This window comes from Musca autumnalis, unplaced genomic scaffold (assembly GCF_047663935.1).
Source record: "Musca autumnalis isolate F117 unplaced genomic scaffold, ASM4766393v1 scaffold_4, whole genome shotgun sequence".
NCBI classification, from domain to species: Eukaryota; Metazoa; Arthropoda; class Insecta; order Diptera; family Muscidae; genus Musca; species Musca autumnalis.
The window spans coordinates 118,368,370-118,381,427 of NW_027411977.1; positions in this window are offsets into that span (position 1 = coordinate 118,368,370).

Here is a 13,058-nt window from a genome sequence, read left to right on the forward strand (position 1 = left end):
AACGAGAAAGATGCATTGAACTATAACGGTCCCGGAAATATTTGGAATGAAGGAAATAAAAAGAGCGTGGAACGAGAAAGATGCATTGAACTATATCGCTCTCGGAACTATTTGGAACTATGGAACTATATTAAGGAACTAGTTCCTTTTGACAAAAGGAACTATATTGCCCAACTCTAGTAATGATGACTCACTGACTCACTGACTCACTGACTGACTGACTGATAATCAACGCCCAGACTAAACGGCTAAAGCTAGAATCTTGAAATTTTGGGTGAGGGTCACTCTTGGTCCGAAGGTGTCAGATAAGGCTGGATTTTTGGAAATTCGAACTAGAACTGTACTAAAAGGTACTAAATATGGTACCCTTTGTATTAGGCAAACGCGAAGAGTTAGAATTCTGAAATTTGGAATGAGGTTCACTGATGGAGAGTTAGAAAGGTGTACCAAATAGTTTTTGGAAATTCGAACTATAAGTGTACGAAAAGTACTAAAAGTTACTAAATTTAGTACTATTTGGTATTACGTGAACGGATAGAGCTAAAATCTTGAAATTTGGAATGAAAATCAAGGTTTAGAAGATGAGTTGATAAAGGAGGTGGTTTTGAAAACGTGTACTCATGTGTACGAATAGTACTAAATGGTACTAAATTTGGTACAATTTGAATTTGGGCGAACCTATAAAGTTGGAATTCTGAATTTTGGAATTACTATTACTGTTGGAGCATAGGTTTGAGATATGGAGGTAGTTTTCGAAATTCGTACATATGGGTACGAAAGGTACTAAATAGTACCAAATAAGGTACAATTTGGATTTGGGGGAACGGATGCAGCTGGTATCCTGAAATTTAGAATTAGGATAACAGTCGGGGTGTAGGATAGAGGTATTTTGGAAATTCGTACTTTTGGGTACGAAAAGTACTAAATGGTACCAAATTTGGTACAATATGAATTTAAGTGATCGGATAGAGCTGGAATAGTGAAATTTGGAATTAAGATTACTATTGGAGTGTGGGATTGGGATACTTTTGGAAATTCGTACTTATGGCAACGAAAAGTACTAAATGGTACCAAATTTGGTACAATTTGGATTTGGGTGATCAGATACATTTGGAATCCTCAAATTCGAAATTAAGATTACTTTTGGAGTGCTGGATAGAGGTAGGTTTGGAAATTCGGACCTATGGGAAAAAAGTACTAAATTGTACTAAATTTGGTACAATTTTGATTACGGTAATCTGATGCAGCTGTAATTCTGAAATTTGGAATTAAGATTACTGTTGGCGTGTAGGATTGAGGTAGTTGTGGTTATTCGTACTCTTGGGTACGAATAGTACCAAATTTGGTACAATTTGGATTTGGGTGAACGGATATAGCTGAAATTCCGAGATTTGGAATGAGGAGTACTATTGGAGTGTAGGATTGATAAAGTTTTGGAAATTTTTAGTTATGGGTAGGAAAAGTACTAAATTTGGTACAATTTAGATTTCAATGATGGGATACATTTGGAATCGTGAAATTCGGAATTAAAATTGCTGTTGGAGTGTTGAAAGAGGGAGGTTTGCAAATTCGTACTTTGGATACGAAAAGTACTAAATGGTATCAAATTTGGTACAATTTGGACTACTGTGATCGGATGCAGCTGTAATCCCGAAATTTGGAATTAAGATTACTGTTGGCGTGTAGGATTGAGGTAGTTGTAGAAATTCGTACTCATGGGTACGAAAGTACTAAATGGTACCAAATTTGGTACAGTTTGCATTTTGGTGAACGGATATAGCTGGAAACCCGAGCTTTGGAATAAGGAGTACTGTTAAAGTGTAGGATTGATAAAGTTTTGGAAATTTGTAGTTATGGGTAGGAAAAGTACTAAATAGTACTAAATTTGGTACAATTTGGATTTCAGTGATAGGATACATTTGGAATCGTGAAATTCGGAATTAAAATTGATGTTGGAGTGTTGATAGAGGTAGGTTTAGAAATTCGTACTATGGATACGAATAGTACTAAATGGTACCAAATTTGGATTTGAGTTATCGGATATATCTGGAATCCTGAAATTCGGAATTATGCTTATTGTTTGAACATAGCACTGTGGTAGTTTTCAAAATTTGTACTTATGGGTACGAAAAGTACTTAATGGTACTAAATTTGGTACAATTTGGATTTCGGTGATCTGATGTAGCTGCCATCCTCAAGTTTGGAATTAAAATACCTGTTGAATTGTAGGATTGATAAAATTTTGGAAATTTTTAGTTATGGGTAGGAAAATTACTAAATTGTACTAAATTTGGATTTGAGCGAATGGATAGAGTTGGAATCAAGAAATTTGGAGTGTAGGATTGAGATATGGAAGTAGTTTTTGAAATTCGTACTTATGAGTACGAAAAGTACTAAATTTGGTACAATTTGGATTTAAGCGAACGGCTAGAGCTGGAATCTTGAAGTTTGGAATTAAGATTACTGTTGGGGTGTAGGATTGAGGAAGTTTTGGAAATTCGTACTTATATGTACGAAAACTACTAAACTGTACTTAATTTGGTACAACTTGGATTTGAGCGAACGGGTAGAGCTGGAATCAAGAAATTTGGAATTAATATTACTGTTGGAGTGTAGGATTGAGATATGAAAGAAGTTTTGGAAATTCGTACTTATGAGTACGAAAAGTACTAAATTTGGTTCAATTTGGATTTGAGCGAACGGCTAGAGCTGGAATCTTGAAGTTTGGAATTAAGATTACTGTTGGGATGTAGGATTGAGGAAGTTTTTGAAATTCGTACTTATATGTACGAAAAGTACTAAACGGTAGTATATTTGGCACAACTTGGATTTGAGCGAACGGTTAGAGCTGGAATCTTGAATTTTGGAGTTAATATTACGGTTGGGGTTAGTTTTGGAAATGCGTACTTATGCTTACAAAAAGTACTACATTTTGTACAATTAGGATTTGTGTGAAATTATAGCGCTCGAATCCTAAAATGTGGAATTAGGTACACTTAGGGGTACGAAATGGTTCCATGTATGGTACCATTTTGTATTGGATGAACGGATAGATCTGGATTCGTGAGATTTGGAATTAAGATTACTGTTATCATTTGCTTATAACGTCCGATTTAAGAAATATGTGCCATAAACATACGAAAAGTTGTCAATGGCACAGGATTTGGTACAATTTGTTATTATGTAAAGGGAATTTTGAAATAATAGGAGGAGGTTCGTATTTATGTATTTACATGTAAAGAACTTAATAGTTCTATAATTGGTTTTAGGGGAACAGATAGAGCTGGAAATGAGGATGGCGGTTGTTGGGTTAGGCCGTATTTGCGCTGAGAACATCAATTAAAATATCTCAAAAAATGTGGATTGCTCTTGATGTGTAGGCGTGACGAAAATCGAACTAAAGTGGTACGTATTAGTACACAAAATGTTTCCACCATTCTATATTATATATTGTTTATTTGTTTTGTATATTTAACGCATACGAAGTAGCGGGCACTTTGCTAGTTACATATATATCATTTTATGTCATACTAGCTGACTCGGGTCCGCGTTGCTGGCCCGTCGTATTAAATTTTAATGACAACTTTTTATGGACTTTATAGTTTACGACTCCAAAATAGGTATTTTCTGCCTCATTTCTTTGGGTCCATTGTCAAACGAAGTTATCCATTGAGGATATACATTTATCCTAAAGCCACGGAACATTCCACAAAATGTCATGAAAATCGGTTCGTTAGTTTTCGAGATATAACATACGAGTACTTAAAAATTGTCCGTGGTTGGGATTTCGGGCGCCAAGAAAGAACATTTGATGGGGGCGCAACCACCATTGTCTCGAAAATTAATTTACAAACCGATGCATTCATAAGTTTAGCAAATGAAGCGATTATCTCCCAAAATTAATGCTGAACAGAAAGGCGTGGGAAAGTACCCCACCTCCTCTGATATTCATAGAAAATACATTGTCACGGCAAACCTTGAGCATTTGCCGCACATTTCATGGAAATCGGTTAAGTAGTTTTGGAGATGTAACACATTTAAATAAGTAAGCGTGGTCGGGTCTTTAGATCCAAAAGAAGTACCTAGATTCTAGATAAATTCGTAAATTTTCAAACCGATACATTCGTTATTATTGCAAATGTAGCGTTTTCAAATATCAAACAAAATATGCAGCTAATTTACACCGGGGCACAGAGGGGAAACTTGTGTTAAAATTTGATCAAAAGACCTAGAAAGCTCATTTATAGTCGGATTGATATAAAATTTTGCACAACGCATATCTTCTGTACATGGATTAATCCTATAGAAAATAATGAAAATCGGTCCAGATTTGGATGCAGCTTCCATATATATTCGCATCTGATATGAGATAAAAATGCACCAAAATCACTGAAATTTGACACATGCAACCTGAACTAGCCTGAAAAAACATTGAGCCAATTTTCAAAATTCTCAATTCACATGAGAAAAGCCGTGAATATTTTTGAATAATGCAAACATATTTGATAGGTGTTGGTTTAGTCTGATAAATAAGAGTACCGGTTATAAGGCGGAACAAAATTTAGTGTGAGTAAACCTTGCAATTCCATATAAAAATATTTCATATTTTAGTTGAGAAAAATTAGATTTTTTCGGTATGGCGCAAATATGCGCAATTTTTTATGATTGAATCTGATATTTGAGACTCAAGCGCATAAAACATTAGAAGAAACTATGGTCGGGAAACGACGGGGAAATAGACTTTTTCTCTATTGAAATTGTAGTAATCTTAAAGATTATTATACAAAAATTTTATAAAGAGGATATGTATCACCACCATTAAAGAGCAAAGATGTAGAATCAATCTGAAAATTTTAAATGTTAATCTTGTTCGGAGACTGTACAAAAACAATAAATCTTGAAAAATATTAATTTTCGCCAAAATAATGTCATTTTAATGTTCACCTAATTTCTTAGTTTTCGAAATTTTACTTTTTGTTTTCAGTATGGCTGAGTTCAATCGACTGCTGCATTGGACTGGTTAATCTTACAAAGTCGAGGATGGTTACAGCAAATATAGAAAAGAGTCTGGTTGCCGCTTATCAAAATTTTTTTCATAAAAAAACGGTTTTCATATTTTGAGTTTTGAGCAACTTTAGGCCTACGTTTCCCCTCTGTGCGGGGGCCATCCCTATACATTCTCTGAAAATTTCAGTAAAATCGGTTCAATAGTTTTGTAGATGTAAAATATTTTACAAAGTGCGCGTTGTCAAGTCTTTGGGTGCAAAATAAGTACGTAAGATCGGAGAAACAATCACAATTGTCTCGCAAATTAATTTCCAAACTGATACATTCGTAATTTTTAAAAAATAGGGTGTGGGAAATTTGTTCAGCCGTTTTTGAGTCTATACAGAACATTTAAACATACAAACACATTGTCTTTTATATAAGACTAGCTGAACCCGGTGCGCTTTGCTGCCCTGAATAAAGCAATGCCAATAATTAAATTCCCTTTAAATTATAACATTTTTTAAATATTTCAATGCATAAATATGGGATGGATGCGTTTTCTACCCGATCTGTGCTGTGTATGGAGCTTAACATGGTATTTTTGTATGGTGCAGGAGGAAGCACTCCTCTAAATCCTTTCGGATTATAGGTACTCTTACGTAGGTCACATTTACAAATTATATTCTTATACACTTATGTGGTATGTCGTATTTAGTAAATGTAGCCTTGGTAAATTTCTTTTTGACTATAAATACACGAACTATAATTATGACTTTTACTGGCATCAAAATCGCTATTTAAATAACGAATCAGAAAATTAATATTTTATTATTATCCCTTATGTATACTAGGGTTATGACTTTTTGACATTTTTCCTCAAAAATGATTTCCTGTAGCAAAGATGAATGAACTTTTGCCTATTAATCACTATGCTATCGTTTATTCCATTGAAATATAAAAAAAGTTCACGCACAAATCGATTTTAAAAAACTAATTTTTTGAAAAAATATATGAAATGAAAAAAAAAATTTTGTTAAAAAAATTATTTTTTGTTGCACGAATGAATAAATATAGGCCTACTAATAACTATAATAACGTTTATTTCATTCAAATTTTAAAAAAAGTCGCGAAAAAAGTCACTTTAAAAAAATTTTAAATTATTTATTTTTTGTTAAAAAATTATATTTTTGAATAAAAGCGTTTACGACATTTTTACGATTCTCAGAATTAAAGAAAAATAGTGAGAAATAAATTTTATGTAATTTTAATTATCTCATGTGGCTCTAAAGTTTATTTTCAATTATATATCTGTTTTCAGTGACTTCAAAAAATTGTCCATAATTTTGATAAATTCAAATTTTAAAATCATTTTGTGCGTGAGGTTTTTTCACCGAATCACCTTATAATTAAGATTTTATGTAATCTTATGGCAAAACTCATCACGCTATGATACAGGGATATGAGGTTGTAAAAAAGTCATAACCCTAATGTATACACGTGTGATATTTTTTAATGAAAGAACAACCTGAAATCTGAATTGATTTCACAATAATTCTGCACACATTTTACAAATCTTGACAGATTTCAATATAATTTTTCAAACTTAATTGGAAATACATAGAGTGTTTGTTACATCAAGTACATGAACTCGGGCGAAAATATGTTCGGGAGCTATAACTAAATCTGACTCGATTTCATTATATATTGGCAAATTTATTGGACATGTATAGTGTGTTTGGTGCATCACATATATAAAATCGGCTGAAAATATATATATGAGAGCAATGTCCAAATCTTAACCGATTTTAACAAAATTTAGCAAATTTATTTGTAGACAAAACTGCGTCACATTTTCCAAATTTCAAAGAAATGTGAGTTATATTCAATTCTAAGCCGATTTCAATATAAATTGTTATACTTATTCCTACACCAAATTCCGTCACACAATCCAAATTTCAATGAAATTGTACATACATAGCGTGTTTCAAATACATGAAATCGGCCGAAAATATGTTCAGGAGCTATAGCCAAATCTGAATCATGAATGCATCAAATACATCAAATCGACCGAAAATATATATGAGAGCTATATCGAAATCTGAACCGATTTCAATATAATTTGATACACTGTTTTCTACACCAAATTCCGTCACACATTCCAAATTTCAATAAAAGTGGACATACATATCGTGTTTGATACATAAAATGCAATGGGAGCCATATTCTATCTTAACCCATTTCAGTATAACTTGGCACACTTTTTTCTATACCAAATTTCGTCACTTATTCAAAATGTTATTGAATTTGGACATACATAGCGTGTTTGGTGTATCAAGTACTTTAAATCGGCCGAAAATATGTTCTGGAGCTATATCCAATTCTGAAGCGATTTTATTACAATTTGGCATACTTATTTCTACACCAAATTCTATCACACATTCCAAATTCCATATTGGACATACGTAGCGTGTTTGATGCATAAAATACATGAAATAGATCGGAAATATATGAGGCGCTCAGCGCGAAAACGGCCTAACCCACATGCCCAAAAAAATCAAACTGTCTATAAAGATGTAACTGGAACCTTTTGAAATACATTCTAAAACTTTCCATATTGCATTATTTTAGAAGGAAGTAAAACCTAGTGTTATGTCTTGTTCAGACTGACGGTAATTCGCTCTCTATTCGTTGTTCGACCCCAAATTAAGATGTAATTACTTCATTTCCCATACCAAATTTTGAGAACGAACAACGCTTTGTGTACATTGTTCAATTTAAATTACTCACAGAACGACGATAAAATATGTGCCATCTCTAACAAATGAGAGAATTTATCGAAATAAATTAATTATGACAGGAAAAATATAAAATTTAATTTATGAACGGGTTAATTCGTGTACGTAATTATGAGAATGAACGACGTGATTCAAATGCTGGTATGAACATGGCATTATTCAATTCAATATGGAATTATTTAGTAGTTTCTAATAGTCTGTTTGATTTTTTGGTCATGTGGGTTAGGCCGTTTTGACGCTGAGCGCTACATGTCGCTCATTTACTCAAAGAGTGACACATTTCAAACAAGTGAGCAAAGGCTATAGTCGGGACGGGGCCGACCATGTGATACCCTACACCACTACCCCTGTGTATAAGGTTTTCACTGGTAAACATTTCTTTTAGGGAATATAATCCGACTACCACCAAAAATAATATGCCTCTTTCCCTCTGGGACCCCCATAAGCAATCAAACTTTCGTGACCATCCGATCAAAATTACGACTTGTAGCTTGATTGCAAAAAATGGAAGAATTGGATGAATTACCGACTATTGTGGTATCTCCCTTGTTTGACCACCTTCGCCAACCTGCTTTACGCCAATGTAAAGGTAATATTTTCTTCTTCAAGTGACAGGTTTTGCCGTTGGAATACCCCTACTAAAAGCCAATATATTCACAAATAATAAACATTTGAATTTGTCTCCAAATGAGTTTTTGCCAATCCGACCCCTAAATATTATCCGACCATCATTAAAATCAGTAGGCTTCTTCCTCTGTGAGACCCCCATTAACCCCTAAAATTTCGTGACGATCCGATCAAAATTGCAACCTGTGGCGTGATTACAAAATAATCGGAAAATTGGATGCATTATCGACTATTGTCATATCTCTGCTATTTGACCACCTACGACAACCTAATTTACATCGCTGGAAAGGTGATATTTTCTACTTTCCTTGCCAGGTTTTGCTTTTTATATACCTCTTAAAGAAACAGATATATTGGCTTTGAAATAAAACGTTGATCTTTCTCTAAATAAGTGTTTGCCCATTCCGACCCCTGAATATTATCCGACCATCATCAAAATCAATAGGCTTCTTTCCCTTTGGGACCACCATTAACCCCCAAAATTTCGTGACGATCCGATCAAAATTGCGACCTGTAGCGTGATTACAAAAAAATCGGAAAATGGGATGCATTATCGACTATTGTCATATCTCTGCTATTTGACCACCTACGACAACCTACTTTACATCGTTGTAAAGGTGATTTTTTCTACTTTTCTGGCCAGGTTTTGCTTTTGATATACCTCTTAAAGAAACAGAGATATTGGCTTTGAAATAAAATGTTGACTTTTCTCCAAATAAGTGTTTACCCATTCCGACCCCTAAATATTATCGGACCATCACCAAAATCAATAGGCTTCTTCATCCGTGAGACCCCCATTAACCCTCAAATTTTCGTGACGATCCGATCAAAATTGCGACCTGTAGCGTGATTTTCAAAAAAATAGAAAAATGGGATGTATTACCGACTATTGCGATATCTCCTTTATTTGGTTACTTACGCCGACCTAGTTTGCATCATTGTAAAGACGGGATCTTCTACTTTCATAGTCAGGCTTTGCTTTTGGAAAATTTGCAACCAAAGCTGTGATATTCGTCAATATAATTAAAATCGCAAAAATTAAAATTGGGGTTTTATTTGCTACTATTGTGATATCTTCGTTGTTTGATCATCTACGAGCACCAACTTTACATCATTAGAAAGGTGATATTTTCTACTTTCATTGTCAGGTTTTGCTTTTAGTATACCCCATATAGAAGCTGAGATATTCGCTTTGGAAAAAAACGTTGTCTTTTTATCAACCTAAGTTTTTTGCCCTTTCCGACCCCTAAATATTATCCGACCATCACCAAAATCAATAGGCTTCTTCCCCTCCGGGACCCTCATCAACACCAAAAATTTGGTGACGATCCGATCAAAATTGCGACCTGTAGCGTGATTACAAGGTTTAGATGGACAGACGGACAGACGGACGGACGGACGGACTGACGGACGGACACACATAGCCAGATCGACTCAGCTCGTCGAGACATTCATTTTGGTATATATAAGTATGGGTCTACGACCATTATTTCGATGCGTTACATACTTTTTGGCCAAAACCAACTTATAATACCCTCCCCACATAGTGGTGTAGGGTATAAAAATCGAATCGAGAAAAACGCGTTTTAAGTTGACGATTGAAATTTGACTTCCTAACTTAAAAAGATCAATACACAAAAACTAAAATAACTACTTGGACCATATTTCGTAAACAGCTTGCCAGATATCACTGCTAAATTTCTGTGCAAGATCAAGCATGATTTGAAGTGTCTTAGTGCTTCGTAAACTCAAAAAACTTTTTTGTTGAACGATGCCACATTCATAGTAAATGAACTGTAACTCGTAGAGTTTTAGAGATATCAACATGAAAATTTGACACACGATAAAATAGAAGTCGTAGAAAAAAATAGAAATTGCTATCTCAGAAAATGCATTTTTTGAGTTATGCCATTCTTTGAGTAAATGAGCGATATGTATATGGGAGCTATATCCAAATCTGAACTGATTCCAATATAATTTGGCAAATATATTTCTAAACCACATTCCAAATTTCAATGAAATTGGATATACATAGCGTGTTTGATGCATCAAATATATAAAATCGGGCAAAAATATATATGAAAGCTATATCCAAATCAGAATCGATTTCTATGGAATTTGACATACTTATTTCCAAATTGCGACGTACATGACGTGTTTGATGCATCAAGTCGGCCGAAAATATATATGGGAGCTATCTTGAAATCTGAGCCGATTTCAATATAATTTGGCATACTTATTTCTATATTATTTTCCGCCACACATCCAATTTTTGGAAACTAAATCTATTACGGTTCTAGAGATATCCGCATACAACTTTTAAATTTTTTGGAGATACCTCCGATCCCGATGCTATATCTCAAGATCAACGTAGAATTTCAAAGATTTATGTAGTCAATGTTACTTTCAGGTGATGCAGCAATATTCTCTGAAAATCTATCTTCAAAATATATTTTTGCAAATTTTCGTGGATTTCTTCACAATATCTCAAAAATAAAATACATCAGATCCTTCCTTGGATAATACGAACATTTTGAGATAATATTCTCTGACAATCTTTCTTCAAAATATATTTTTGCAAATTTTGGCGGATTTTTCGCGATATCTCAAAAATAAATTTATCAGATCCTTCCTTGCATAAGTACGAACATTTTCAGATAATATTCTGTGACAATCTTTCTTCAAAATATATTTTTGCAAATTTTCACGGATTTCTTCACACTATCTCAAAAATAAAATACGTCAGATCCCTCCTTGGATAAATACGAACATTTTGAAACAATCTTTCTTCAAAATATATATTTGCAAATTTCCGCGATATCTGAAAAATTATATACGTCAGATCCTTCCTTGGATAAATACAAACAGTTTGAGACCATATTCTCTGACAATCTTTCTTCGAAATATATTTCTGCAAATGTTCGCGATTTTTTCGCGATGTCTCAAAAATAAAATACGTCAGGTCCTTCCTTGGATAAATACGAACATTTTGAGACAATTTTTTCTGACAATCTTTCTTCAAAGTATATTTTTGCTTATTTTCGCGGACTATTCGCAATGTCTCAAAAATAAAATACGCCAGACCCTTCCTTAGATAAATACGAACATTTTGAGACTATATTCGCTGACAATCTTTCTTCATACTATATTTATGCAAATTTTCGCGGATAATTCGCGATGTCTCAAAAATAAAATACGGCAGATCCTTCCTTGGAAAAATACGAACAGTTTGAGACAATTTTTTCTGACAATCTTTCTTCAAAATATATTTTTGCAAATTTTCGCGATATCTCAAAAATAAAATACGTCAGATCCTTCCTTGGATAAATACGAACATTTTAAGACAAACGCGAAACAAATCGGTTGTAAATTGGTCGAGTTTTTGATTCACGTACGAACGTCATTTGAGTTTTATATAATAGAAGATAACCTCCTAGTAACCTCCTAGTAGATTCTCTGAAATTTTCAACAAAATGGTTAAGCAGTTTTTGATATATCGGGTCGTTGATTGTTATTTATATACTATATCATACAAAACTGTAGAAATTATTTTCCAAACTTTCACAAGCAGGCATTGATTTACATTTTCTAAACCTTTCAAAACTTGAAAAATTTTCACATAATTTTCATTATACGTTCATTGTTATTTGGATTGTTGGATAGCGTAGAAGGGTCTACAATTGTAAGATTTTATAATTTAAACATTTTCATTTATTCGATTTATAAATTGCAACTTTATTTTAGTGAATAAACCTGACCAATAACAGATGTTTATCAAAGGCCCTTATGTGTTTTTCTTACGTTAACAACATTTTCTTTATTCAAATTGGAATAATTGGAATTTTTCTCATCTTGGTTTGGAGAATTTGCGAGATATAAGAAGGATATTTCGGAATCATTTGTAATTGTCGGTCTTTCTTTGCCTGGTGAAAGACACAGCGAAGTATTGTCAGTCTTTCTTTGCCTAGTGAAAGACACAGCGAAATAAGTCAAACTTCAAGTTGCAGATTTTGTGCCGGATATTTTATTCAAGTCCAGAAGAGGAATTATTTCAATATTGTATGATTTTACGTAGTGGTAGAATTACGTCTGCCGAAATGCCGCTACATCGATCTCCGCAAAGACCAATGCATTTGGAACGGTCTGATGAATCAAATGCGGCTGATAATGACGAAATCGAACAAAGTACATCCAATGCCACATCGGGCGAACCAACGGCTTCGCAAACGACTAATATAACATTTAGTAGTATAGAACAGGTAACCCAACATTTTGCTAGACAGTTTGAAGAAATGCAAATTTCTATAGCTCGTCAAATGAGTGCTGTTCAGTCAATGGTGGAGACAAACAGTATTCAAATCCGCGAGTTTTTAGCATCTATGGGAAGATTCAATAATTTGCCAAATGTTAACGTTACAAGCCCCAATGTTCCGCCAACCACATCTCCTAGCTTAGCCAATGCTACTTCCGATTTAGCGACGTCCATAAACCAACAATCAACATCTACTGTAAATGTGCTTCCACATACGACGGCTTCGTCCTTCTCAAACCCAGTTGGAGGATTAAATTCAAGGTCTATAGCATCTGGAACAAACCTACGACTTCCCAGTGCGCAGTGTCTCTCATTTGAACCGCTGAATTCAAATC